Source organism: Pezoporus flaviventris, unplaced genomic scaffold, assembly GCF_033815535.1.
Source record: "Pezoporus flaviventris isolate CSIRO_AGI_PZ_B2104156 unplaced genomic scaffold, CSIRO_AGI_Pfla_v1 ptg000079l, whole genome shotgun sequence".
NCBI classification, from domain to species: domain Eukaryota; kingdom Metazoa; phylum Chordata; class Aves; order Psittaciformes; family Psittacidae; genus Pezoporus; species Pezoporus flaviventris.
The window spans coordinates 7,160,876-7,173,557 of record NW_026892627.1 but is presented as its reverse complement, the minus strand read 5'-3'; the positions used below and the strand labels follow the sequence as shown (position 1 = coordinate 7,173,557).

The following is a 12,682-nucleotide window of genomic DNA, read 5'->3' as shown; positions in this document are numbered from 1 at the left end:
GCTGAAGAAGTTTTGTCACCATTCTGTCACAAGATTTTAATTCGGTGCAGGGCAGGAAATGTTAATCTGTTTGAAGTACTGTATACATTCAGTCCAAACTAGCGAGGAATGTTGAAATTACTTGTTTGTACTTAATGAATGAAGAGATTAAATCAAGAAAATCATAATCAAAGACATTCTGAACTCCTAGGATCCTTCAGTAATCTAACCTATGTATTACGTGGCCAAATGCACTGACTTCATTTCTGGGTCTTACTGCTTTATACTACTTTTCCAAACTACAGAACTAGTAGCCTTGTTGTCCATGGAGGAGAATGCAAAAAGGTGAGTGTTCACTGTTTAGACATCCTGGTCTAGGTTTATTCCCGGTAGCCTGGGACATATGAAATGCATTCACAACTTTGCCTGAAGAAGAGGATTCATTTTCACAGCCTGTTAAACAGTGGTGACCTTGACCATGCTTCCCCAGTCTCTCAGCCTCTCTGTGTTAGCGTGTGCTTGGAGAAGTGAGGATTGCAGGTGTTTTGACCCTTACAAACCTCTGGGTCTGAAGAATTTACAGTGATCATAAAAATGGAGGCCTGATTGCCTTCAGGAGCCATGAAGGAAAACTAAAGACACAGCTCTGGGTACCTGTGAGATTGTGCTGCATGCAGCAAACAGTTTAGGCTTTGAAAATAATGGCATGTGGGTTATGGGTTGTTCTGGGTGCGGGGGGGTTGGTTTTTGTTGGTTTCTTTAGATGTATGCACAGACATATGTTTGTGTTTTCTTTCTCTGCCCTCCCTCATTATTTCTTCCCACTTCTTTCTCTTCTCCCACTCTCTCTAAGAAATCCAGGAATGCCATGCCTCTGGTCTTCACCAATATGTATTTGCCACATGTAGAACATTTGTGTGCAGGATTTGGCATGCAACATGTTGCAATTCTGGCAAAGAAGATTCAGAACTTATGGGAAATGCCCTACAGTTCTGGCAAAGAATAGCGTATTATTTATTAACCTAGAGTGCCCTTTGAAAGCTTCAAAGTGCTTTACAAGAAAGAAAATTGCACACAGTACATTATTTAATACAAAAACTTACATTAGCTTACAAATTTAAATTACTCAAACAAGGGGGAAAATATTTCTCACAGCAATATTCGTTCAGTCATGTTGCACAGCTTGTTTCATAGTTTAGATTGAAGAGATTGTTAACAAAAATGCATATTAAGAAGAGGTATCTAGCATAGTATCTTTTTGAGGAGGATGCCTAAAAAACTCTGTTGTGAGACACCTTTTAATTTCCTAACTTCTGAAGCCAGCTTTTTCAAGCTGAACATACATGTGGGTTCCCAGCTGTGTGTATCTCAGCGTGCATACCCAGACCTCTGTATGTAGAGCTAGGAACATGTATCTGTACTGTCATTCACAGAATGTGGCATCTCTATGATTTGGCTGGATTTCTGCACAGGCAGTGATTGTCCCACCACCGACAGCAGCAAATACCAAAGTTTTGGGAAGGAGTGTGAGACACATTGGTTTTCAGTGGCATGGCCTCCCTGAGGATGGGGCTCGGGTTGCTCCTAAGCAGAGCTGTGGTCAGACCTGTGTTTGATGGATGTTGATCAGACCTATCTTCAATGAATTCATCCAATCCATTTTTAACTCTCTCTCTTGGGTTCCACCGTGTTTTTTCACGATGAGTTCAGTTTAATTATTTTTCTGTGGGAAAACTTCCTTTTTTTCTTCCCCTCTCATTTTAAACCTTCCATCTGAATGCTTCCTCATGCTGTCACTTCTTTTACTGTGACACATGAGCAAAGTTTGCCTTTTCACCATCTCTGCAGAGGTGATAACTTTATAGACTGTCACTTCATTTGTGCTTTCTCTTCCATCAACACCAATACTTACTTTATTTCAGAACTTCTATAAGTGCGCAAATGCATTAAAACATACAACTTAACCATTCCTAGACTGGACCCAAGGGAGAGGTTTTTACATGAGGAGACACTTCCATTCAGATTAATTATAAAGGGCTTACATGATTTTTTTTGGTAAAAAGAAAAGAGGAAAGATTTAAATAGAACTATAAAACTTTTAAATGTGAAAATTTCCAGACTATATAATTTCTATTACAAAAAAAAAAGTCAGTCCCCTTTTCTATTGGAGAATTTAGCGCTACTGAGATTAACTGCTTTGTAAAATTGTATTTACTAAAAAATGTGTTTGAAAAAAAAACCCAAAACAATGGAAGTGTTCTGGCATTCCTGTCTGGAAAAAAAGCTTTTATGTCACTCACAATGTAGTTGATATTTTGCATTGTACAATAAAAGAAATGCCTAAATGGAAATGAAGCCAAAGTTATAATTGATCAAAAAGAGCACCTCAGGAATTTTTTTAATTTTCCAGTTTTATTATACTTTGAAAAAAAACAGATTTACTTTTTTTGAATTCTCTGGTAATTGCAGTATTCATGCTCTGCACGTTTACTTTAGCAGCATCGCAAGCCTGGCTTTCAGAGGTGCTGAGCATCTCCATATACCTGTACATTTGCAGGAGGGATAGGCAGTGTGCAATCCGGGAGTGCACTGACCTTACTTTCTGCTAAAATTATGCCATTTAGAAAAATGAACCTTGAGGATACAAGTCTAAGAAAGATGCAGTGATAAAGAGTCTGGGAAGCAGCAATTTTGTTCATACCTTAATGAACTGTGGATATTAAAAATGTTTTTTTTACCATTTTTTTAAATGGTGAATTATCTTTATTAAAACTATGTAAAAATTGCAGTTAATGGAGAATGCAGTTTCTCCTTGTGAGAACAGGAACAGTATATTAAATGTAGCATTATATGTAGTTTATAGCATTAAATCCATATTCTCCTCTCTCACCTAGACCTAAGTTACCGCTCAGCCTCCAGCCCGCTGTCTAACCTGGAGCAACCTGTGCTGCCGCAGCTCAGTCTTCCAGGGAGTAAGCACCTTTTGGGTTAGTAGGTCTGTGCCACTGGAAATCAGCCCTGCAAAATATAAATGCATGTCATTAGGTATGAGGCTAGAGCACATGTATTCCTCAGCTCCCATTTCTCCCGGTATTTCTTAGAAATGAAAATCGTTTCATGTCAGTATCATTGTTCTGCAGCTCGGTGTTGTATTATTGCAACTTTTTATAGGCATAGGAACTTTTCACATTCCTTAGAATTTTTGTTTGTTGCTTCACTGTTGGATTTAAAGCAGTGAGCTTGAAACAAAGAGAAACTAGTTCGCCCTTTTTTCCTCATCCTTTTTATAATGAGAGAGCTTTTCAGCAAAACAAAATTAAGGTTTTAAATTTATTTTCAAATTAAACCAGTATTTCTATGGACATCTGGAAGGAAAATGCCATTTTTATATTCAGCACAAAGTTCTTTCTATTCCTAGACCTTTTTATAGAGCAAATAAAATACAAATAATGGTTTGCTTGGTTTAAGTTTGTACTTGCATACAAAAATTCAAATTTCCTTTTTCTTACATAACTGATTCCAGGCAGTTAATTTTCCATAGAGCTTGGAAATGGCAGAAGATAAAGGTTCTCATCTGGAAACATACCTGCAGTTGTGTTTTTACTGGAGGCTAATGGACAAAGGCAGACGACAACACTATTTGGATGGCTGCTGGCCATAAAGCTTAGACCATGTCCTGAAGAGGAACATGACAGTTTAGTTATTTTCTGTGGCTGCTCTAATAATTGTCTCTTGAACCTCTTTATTCAAATGTATTTCTGATATGCAGCTATCATAGCATGGCAGTGGCCAACACCATTTTGCAATCAGCAAACCTTATGCCAAACTTAATACCCATTTCAGGAGAAAGCCATGCCACCAAACTTGAACTTGTATAGGATGTTGCAGTGAATAGTCACCTGCATAAAAGCTGCAGATAGTATTAATGTTTCCAACAGCTATGCAGCAGTGTGAGACTTGGGCATTTTGTAAAGAAGGGGAAACTGGAAGAACCTGGAATACCTTGAGGCTTTGGCAGTGGAGAAAATTTCCAGACAGAAAGGAGCATCAGTACCATGCATCTGCAGGATCTTCAGGGTAGAAAACTCTCATGCCCTGCAGCAGTCTCTGAAAGAAAAGATTTGGCCATCCCTGCGCATAAAAGAAGACAGGAGAATGGCACTGAGCGATGACTAACCTATGGTATGACAAAAGGACTCTAGAACTGTTCACTAACATGTCTAGCTAGCATGGTAATACTTTCAAATATAAAGTTGGTCATAGCTGACCTGTAGGTTCTTCCCACCAAAAGATGAAACTGGTGATGGTTAACACTATGTAGACGCTATATAGCTTATTTATAATGAAGATATAAAACCCTGCTTCTCTGAACCCAGGAGGAATTAAATGTAAAAACAAACTTCCTTTTCTTATGTTGTTTTCTTTTTTCTCTCCCTTCCAGCTCTAGGCGCCTTCCCAAGAGTCATCACTTAGCTCCAAGAGCACTCACAGCTTTCTGTGTCAGGCATGTGCTTTACTGGAATTGGGTAGTTTTCTCCTTTGCTGAGAGTTTATGTGTACACTCTTTATGATCAGCATAGACTGGGAGAGACCTGAATACAGAAGACTGAACCCATGTGGCACATCAGTGTAAGTGGGAAATAACTTTGGAGACTTCATTCTATATGCAATCGGGAGTAATGTCACATTGGAGTAGATGCTTTTGAAGAAACATGGCTGTGACTTTCCTTGGGAAAAGGTTGGCAGTCTTCCCTCTGCTTTCCCGCACTGCTTTGCATCCTACCCCAACCAACTGGTTGGTGTACCTGTGTGGGCCACAGTGCTTGAGGACAGCAGTGACAAGATGTCACCGCCTTGCCAAATGCTGGGGAACAGCCATGTTCTGGATCTTGGCACTCATCCTGCAGGAGTTGGCACAACCACTATAGTTTTTACTTTAAACCATTTGCCAGGCTTCTTTCTCATACATGAAGCCAGGCCTGTGCTAAGACCTCCTAGCCCTGGGGGGAGATAAGGAAGATAAGAAATCCTGGGGGTTTTGAGTATAAGAAGTACAAGATTCTTAGGCTGCTGCTATAGAAAGGCCAAGCAAGGCCATGAGGTTCCTGGTACTGGCTGATAGCTGTCAAGGCCTGAAAGGTGGCTTGGTGAAGGCCAAGGAACAGACTCCACATCTTCCTCACCAACTGCTCATATTGTGAAGGGATGAATAGGATTTTTGACTTAGAATCTATGTGCATACTTTCATACTTTACCATACTGCTGAGAGAGAAGACCATGCTATGGTGGGCAGTATTATCTCTGAAGTGAATCTCAAGCCTTTTGCGAACTCCATCACTGATGGTTCTGTCTCCAGCCCAACATCTCCATAGACTCCCAGTGTCCATCTCCATGAACGAACAGCAGCGATCAGTGAACATCATCACATTTGCCTTTACTGGGCATGAGGGACACTGTGTGTTTTGGGCATCATCAGCTGGAGCAGACCTGAGCCACACTTTCCAACTTTAACCATCTTCCATATCTGACATGATGTCACCGGTCAGTGAAAATGCAATAGCAAGCCCACACCCTCTGAACAGCCAGACTTCCAACTGCAAACCCATCCTCTGCCCTCAGTGAGCGCTCCAGTAGCACCACTGCTGAGCCCCCAGCTGAACCCCAATCTCTTGCACTGTGTTTTCCCTGAAGAATCCTTTTTCACAGAAGTGCACAACTCCAGGTATTATCCCACAGTTATGTAACAAATCCATGCCATATTTGGACAGTGCAATGAAGGGGTTTAGAAAATCGGTGTACGTTAGCGGAGATCTTGTCAAGGCAGGCTGGTTTCTGCTCAGTAAAATCTCAGGCAGTTTTAACAGCTCTGAAGCTGCTTTTGACTTGCAAAACTGCTAATATTTTGCAAGTCAAAAGCAGCTTCAGAGTTGTTAAAAACAGTATTTTTAGGTACAGAAATTACTCTAGCGTGTCCTCAACATTATAAGGTCAGGAGAAGCCTCTCTCTGCTTTGCACAGTGGCAGTTGTGCCATTCCAGCTGCACAGCATCCAGAGGTGTTGCTCTGCTGACTTCCAGCAGTACATCACCTGCTGGGCTTGCCTTATCCCTCCTCGAAAAGCAGCATGCCTTTGCGATTTGGGTTCATGGATGGGGTCATGCCCTCTGGCCAACGTCCTGCCTGCAGCAGGGTAGGTATGATGGCATGTATGTCTTCAGCAGGTTCTCCACACAGTTAATCTGTGGCTGGTCACATCCTGCCTCACTGCTGTGGAAAGCAGCGCAGTGGAGGAATAGCCCGGCTTGTCCTGGGCACCTGAAGCCACCCCTGAAATGGCGGAGGTTTCCTCTCCAGGTCCAGAATCCATGGAAGGGCAGCTGGGAGAAAGTCTCCAAGGCAGAGCTGTGCCCCAAGTGAGAAGAGGCTCTGAGGTATAAAACTGTGAAAAGTATTTAATAAAAATTGCCTGTTGCAAAGCTGAATAATGTAAGAGCTTAGTAATTTCTCAGCCTGCAAAGCTATCAACTCACACGGCCAAACCGTCCAGAACTGGGGAGTTAACTACTGCCCAGACTGAGTGAGGAAGTGAGAGGGGGAAGCGCAAGGAAGAGGGAGGCTGTTTGGGGAGCCTCTCACGGCTTTACTAAAGCATGGGAAAAAGGAAAGCCATATGGTCAGCAGAAGTTGGCAGGCAAAGGGCTCTGTTTCACTCAAGAGCCTGTGAAAAATGCCCACAATGGAGAGGAATGGCTTCACTAGAAACGGCAGACTCCAAAATGGTCAGGAGGTTGCAGGAACAGCCAGTGGCCACCACGACAAAGAAAACCTGGCTGGAGAGGACATACCACCAGAGGTGCAGGTCTGCTCCTGCATGTCCTGGTGGGAACAGCTCATTGCCACTCCAAGCTCCTCTCATGGCTCCTTCCAGCCAAAGGTGGGAGAGAGTTCAAGCCATTCTGACAAGCTGAAGACTGGTGGGAAGCTATTCTGTCCCCATGGCTGCTGGGCAGTCTTGCCCCATGGTGGGGAGTTTTTGCTTGCAATGTCATGACTGAACTTTCCCTCATACCTTAACATTGTGATTCTGCAGCGAGGCTAATGCCACTGTTTGCACTTAGATCACTATATATATCAGAGGTACTTTTCTGACAAGGAAGTCCCATTTTGTGAAGTTGTACAGGTGTTCCTACTTTCACCCATGATCATTTCACCCATGAAAATGATGCTATTAATAAAATCTATGAATACCCTAAGCAAATGATACAGACCAGTTGCATAGTCAGTGAAGCTACAGAAGCCAGCAGAGCTTTGAATAGCCCATGCACTTAAAGGAAAGGGCTCACTGTCTTTAAAATCCATGGATGTGTTCAAAATATGATTATTCTGCTGTCTTGTTCACACCAAACCTTGCAGGCTGATGCCACACAACCCTTCCCATTGATTGATGCAGCCTGCAGGAGTGCTCTCAGTGTATTAAACTCAAAGTCCCTGGCTGAAGATAATTAACTTAAACATCCCTGTCTCTCGGAGCAGACGCACAAAAGGATTTGCTAGCACAGCTGTTGATGTGGAAATGTCCTGCGGGATGCCGTAAGCATCTTAACAACTGGCTGAACTTTCTCCTTCGCTCCCACAGGTGTGGTTAACTAAAACAGCAGCCAGTGCTGGCTGGAGACAGGCCCAGTGCCTGCCAGAGAGTACCCATGATCAGCTCAGCTTTCCAAAGACACTGCTGGCTGATAAACACTTGGGAAAAGAACACCTTCCATGAGACCAGGTTGCTCCAAGCCCTGTCCAACCTGGCCTAGAACACTGCAAGGGATGGGGCAGCCACAGCTTCTCTGGGCAACCTGTGCCAGCGCCTCACCACCCTCACAGGGAAGACCTTCTTCCTAATGTCTAATCTTTCAGCTCAAAGCCACCCCCCTCTTGTCCTACCCTTACATGCCATTGTATAACCATCCCTCCTCAGCTTTCTTTTTGGCCCCTTTAAGTATTGGAAGTGAATGTTAATTGGAAATGAATGTTAACAAGTTAAAGCAGCATAACAGAGTGTTGAGATTTCAAAGCAGGCTTTTCTTTCTGTGTGTTTGGGGTTTATTGCAACTACTAATATCTCTTCCAGGAAACAAAATTTCCCAACACTTCCTTTTCTGCTAAGTCATACAGTGTGTGTGGTATCCTACCCACAGGAGACCTAAGAGGCAAAAGGCAAGGAAGGGGTACAGTCTCTGGGTTTATTTTCTGGACTGAAGCCATACTGCAGTTTGGACTGCGCATTACACAGCAGTGCTGTTCCACTTATGGATTGATCTGATATATCATGGGCAATGGGAGGAGGGGGTACCAGAAGACAGTGCAGGTGGAGCTACAGACAGAGGTATTTAAATGAACACAGTGGATATAAAGAGGAATTCTGCAGTGTCTGAAACCCAAGAGTAAAACTTTGAACTACTCCTTCTGAATTTGCACTCTTACATATACATCACGGCTGCGTTAGAGCCTGAAGATGGAAACCAATTCCTAGGTCTTTTGATCCCAGAACCTGTTTTCTCTGGGAGCAAGGTCTAGCTTCTAGGAAAATAAAGGTAACACAAATGGAAGTGCTGTTAGGATAAGAAATCACCAAATACCAATGTAAAAGTTCAAAATGTGCTGGGTTCCCAGTGTTCAGAGTTGATGCCTGGCTAATCTCTGCTCTGGAGCATTTCAGTGTCACTGTTGTCCTGCCATTTATTTGAAGCCAAACCCATTATTTTTGGGAACCCAGTAGGTTTTCAGACTCTCCTTCAAAAAACCATTCAGTACAATTATGGGGTAGGATGTACTAAAGCTAAGTTTTAATTCATCAACAGACTAAGCCATGCATTTATCTGCTTCTAGGATTCTTGTGAACAACAGCAACACACAGATAGGACTGAAGGCATTTCATCTTGCAAAGCCATCACGATTCAAAACAGAACATTCAAAGGGAATAGGGAAACCTTTCAGCTCTGGCCATGTGTCATGAAAACTGAATGCAAGGTACATTTTCTTACACTGTGGCCTCCTGCCCCAGATTTCCTCCCTCTCTGAAGCTGTGAGCAGAAGCTCAGGGCAGTGAATCTCCTCTTGCTGAAAGAAGCCCACTGTAAACCAGAATAAATACAAGTAGATACTGGAGTAGAGGCTTGGAGCCTCGTCTCATTTTGGACTTGCTTTGTCTCCTTCTCACTAGTTTATTGGTCTTGATACTTAAAAGCAGATCCTGATAATCCTGGGTCAGGTGGTGTTAGGTTTTGAATACAAAAGGAAAGAGAGGTCAGAGTGGTTTTGATACACAGAACCAACCCTCCCCCCAGTCCTATGCAGCTGTGTAAAAGCCTTAAGTACTCCTGTACAAGGAGTACTTACCTTTTCTAGCACTTAAGTACTACCTTTTTGTAGAGGTACAGCTGATGCCTTGTTCAAGTATCTATTTTTAATGCAGGAAAGGAAACACAGAAGATAGTTTAAAATGCAGCTTGCCAAAACTTCTGCCACCAAACAGCAGAGCTTAAAGGTCTGTTTAAGACAATTTTAGCAAACAGAACTCTAAAAGGCTTCGGTATAGTGCAGCTTTGCAACAAGTGGCCACAGAATAGGTTCTGTAGTGCTGTCTGTTAGCTGGGTGACACTATTGCATATTTGCTAGATGTCTGTGTAGCTAACATTCACAAACAGGCCACGGTAACTCCAGAACCATCTACAGCCTTAAATGCTAATGACTACAGCAGACAGAAAACAATAAACCTATCAAGAAAAACAGACTTGAAACAATGTGAAGAAATGGATGCAGACAATAAAAATAGAAACATTTCCCCTGTGAATATATATATGTATATACATAATTAGAGGCTAATAACTAATACAGGTCTTGCTAGTGAGAAGCTAAGCTACTCCTTGAATGATTAACTCGTTACTTATCACCAGACTGTGGATATCTTGCCTACAACAGACTGCCTAATACAGATCTTTTTCCAGTTCATTTTTATCAGTTCCCTTTGTCAGGCCCTGGTGGCATTGTTTGAGTTTGACTTTGCACAGAAGCCACTGACAGAGCATTGCCGAGCGTGCTGCTCTGCTGGCACAACTCAGGTTTGTCAGCGCAATAGACAGATCTCAGCCGTGCACCCCAAGTTCAAGACGCCTCCTGCCAATCCACCACATGCTAAATTCCAGTAAATTGCTTAATCAACATAACGAATGCAAACCCACTCCAGTCTGCACTAGAGGTAGCTGGAAATACCCTCTCATACATCACCAACAATGCCTGACATTTAACAATGCAGCCTAGATTTTATCTGCTCCTGAGAGCTGCTCTGTGCACACCCCTTGTAAAATTTCCTATTTCATTGTACAGGAAGTATTTCTGGTTAACTATTTTGGTAGTCTCATTTGTACTCCCTATTTCTAGAAAGGCTCATGTGTATGTTTAATGCATGAATAGTTCAAAGGGAGTCAATGGGAAAATTTATATCTTTAAAGTTAAGGGTGTTCACACCTCTTTATAAAGTCAAACTGGACTTTGCAACTATACCTAAAGCTTTTCTTCACCTGTGTCTGCCAGAACACACATAACACAACCAGATTTCTAACACCAGTCCATTGTTCCTCCATCTGGAAGCTCAAAATCCACCATTGACTTTTACAACCATCATACATGGCTGTCTTTCTTTTTCCTACTTCTTTCCCAAAATGCTCAGAACATGGGGCATGAAAACATGACTGTGGTGAGTAGGAAGGCGCGAGCACAGACAGATCCAGTTGATGATGACTGGAGCAGGAAGGTGGGCCGTGCTGGCAGTTGCTGTGGTCCCACATTGTGATTCAGAGGTTTGTGGTGGTGCCCATGGATGGGCTCACAGCACAGAGTGTCCTGTTACCAGACTGGGATGACCTGCACCCATTCCAACTTTGTTCTGGATCAAAATCCATGACCTAGACATCTTCTCTTGTCACTCCCCTGTATTCTTCATGGCCCAGTCACTTGTCACATCAAACATCAGTCATCATGTGGATGGCCTAACAGCACACTAATCTTTTGGTATAAGTGTTCCACTCAGAAAAAAAAAAAAACAAAATATAATAATCTGTGTCACAGGTAAAAAGGTAGCTGCATTTTTCCTATCCCAGTCTCATTTTCTCTATTGCAAGGCTGGGCCAGTCTTAGACTCAACAGAGTAGAGAAGTAAGCTCAGTAGAAAAGCACAACTGCTGCCTACGTAACGTTAAACTACCAAGTAGAAACAGCATTTTTTCCTCAGTGATTGCATTCCCTCCCACTCTCACACAAGCCAAGAGGAGTCTCTTGTGGTTACAGCCAGGGAATGGGAGACAAGCACCGGGCGGCTCTTGGCTCGGCTGGGTTTTTGTTTGTGTTGGACACATAGTGCCACTCCCCTCATCAGCTCCAACGTCCCAAAAGCAATTTGTTTTAGGTTAAAACCAGGAAAGTTGGTGCTTTCTTACCAGCGCACACTCTGGGGAAGGCTGCCCTGCTGACAAAGCAGCTGTCCCATGTTGTCCATGTCCAAGAGCCGTAGGCCCCATGGCTCCCACCCAATCTCAGGCGTGTCAGAAAAGCATAAACACAAACTTCCCAACCTTTTGCTACTAAGCCAGCTATAGTGCTGGTTTGGCAACTGCAACTCTCCATTCTCAGCCTCATTGGGCCCCATCAGAGCCACGTGGACACAGAGATCAGCTCACGCAGCTCAACTTGCAAGACCAGTGCCTTAATTTGTCATGCTCATGTAATAAATCAATTTATTTCCTGTAACCAAGGGTTAGTCAGCAAACTCTTACTCATGCATTTCTCATAGAATAAGTAAGTTACACTTCCCAGTGGCATTTGTGTGAATGCGGTTCTGACTGTGGCCTTGCCTTTGCTTCAGGAGAAGCAGCAAGGTAAGAAAGACTGGTTTGCCTGAGATATCAATTCTCTTGTGACCCCTCACAAGCAATAAAGACCTAATTTTTCTACCCATGGTGAAATGGTGCTGGATTGTGGTCTGCACTGTGTTCCCTACACCATGGCATAGGAGAGGGATGTTGTCCTCCAAGCACTTGGCCTGACCTGGATGCAAGCAGTTCACTTGCACCCCTCTGCCAACCCCTGGTTCATGTCCCAGGGGCGTATGCAGAGGTTCTTTGTGCCAGAGCTTTCCCACTGAGCCATGGGAGATCTCACCTATCCTTCTGGGCAAACAGATTGTTGCAAGAGCTACCTTTGGTTATCAGCATCACCAAAGGCACCTCTGCAGCTCCCTCTTCACCGCACTCAAACTGGTGTGCTCAGGTGAGCCTGCATGGGGGCTTGGAGCACAAAGATGTCAACATGAATCCCCTCAGCTCTGCTCCTCCCAACCTCTGTCTGATGGTTCTGTAAAACCTACGGGCCCATGTGTTTGGCCTGCCCCATGCAGCTGTGGAGTTCTCTCTCAGAGGAAGCGTCTCCCCATGGATTAATGTCTCTAAGAACTAATTATTGGGTAAGCTGTATAAACAGTCCCTGGAGTGCCTCTTCAGTACTCAGCTTTTGGGCTCAAACCAGGCCGAGCAGGCAAGAGGAGTTTCAAAGGACTGCCTGTCGGAGCAAGGGATGATGTAGGTGACTCAGTGGCTTTATCTCTCATAGCCTAAAAAGACAGAAATGTCGACAGTGGTCATTTGGGGTGAAAAT

General features: G+C 43.3%; 1 protein-coding gene across 4 annotated transcripts in view; it reads right to left on the bottom strand.

The window, feature by feature from the left end:
* Positions 1-10: 10 nt before the first annotated feature.
* LOC133280047 (uncharacterized) overlaps positions 11-12,682 on the bottom strand; it is a 44,161-nt gene continuing 31,489 nt past the window's right edge. For 3 of the 4 annotated variants that reach the window (XR_009747046.1, XR_009747049.1, XR_009747048.1), the window contains 2 exons: positions 3,566-4,110; positions 719-2,997 (listed from right to left, as the gene is read on the bottom strand). The gene's annotated coding sequence lies outside the window, so the exon portion shown is untranslated. Of the gene's footprint in view, positions 634-718; positions 2,998-3,493; positions 4,111-12,682 lie in introns of those variants that run through there. The other variant, XR_009747047.1, reaches the window with a different exon arrangement.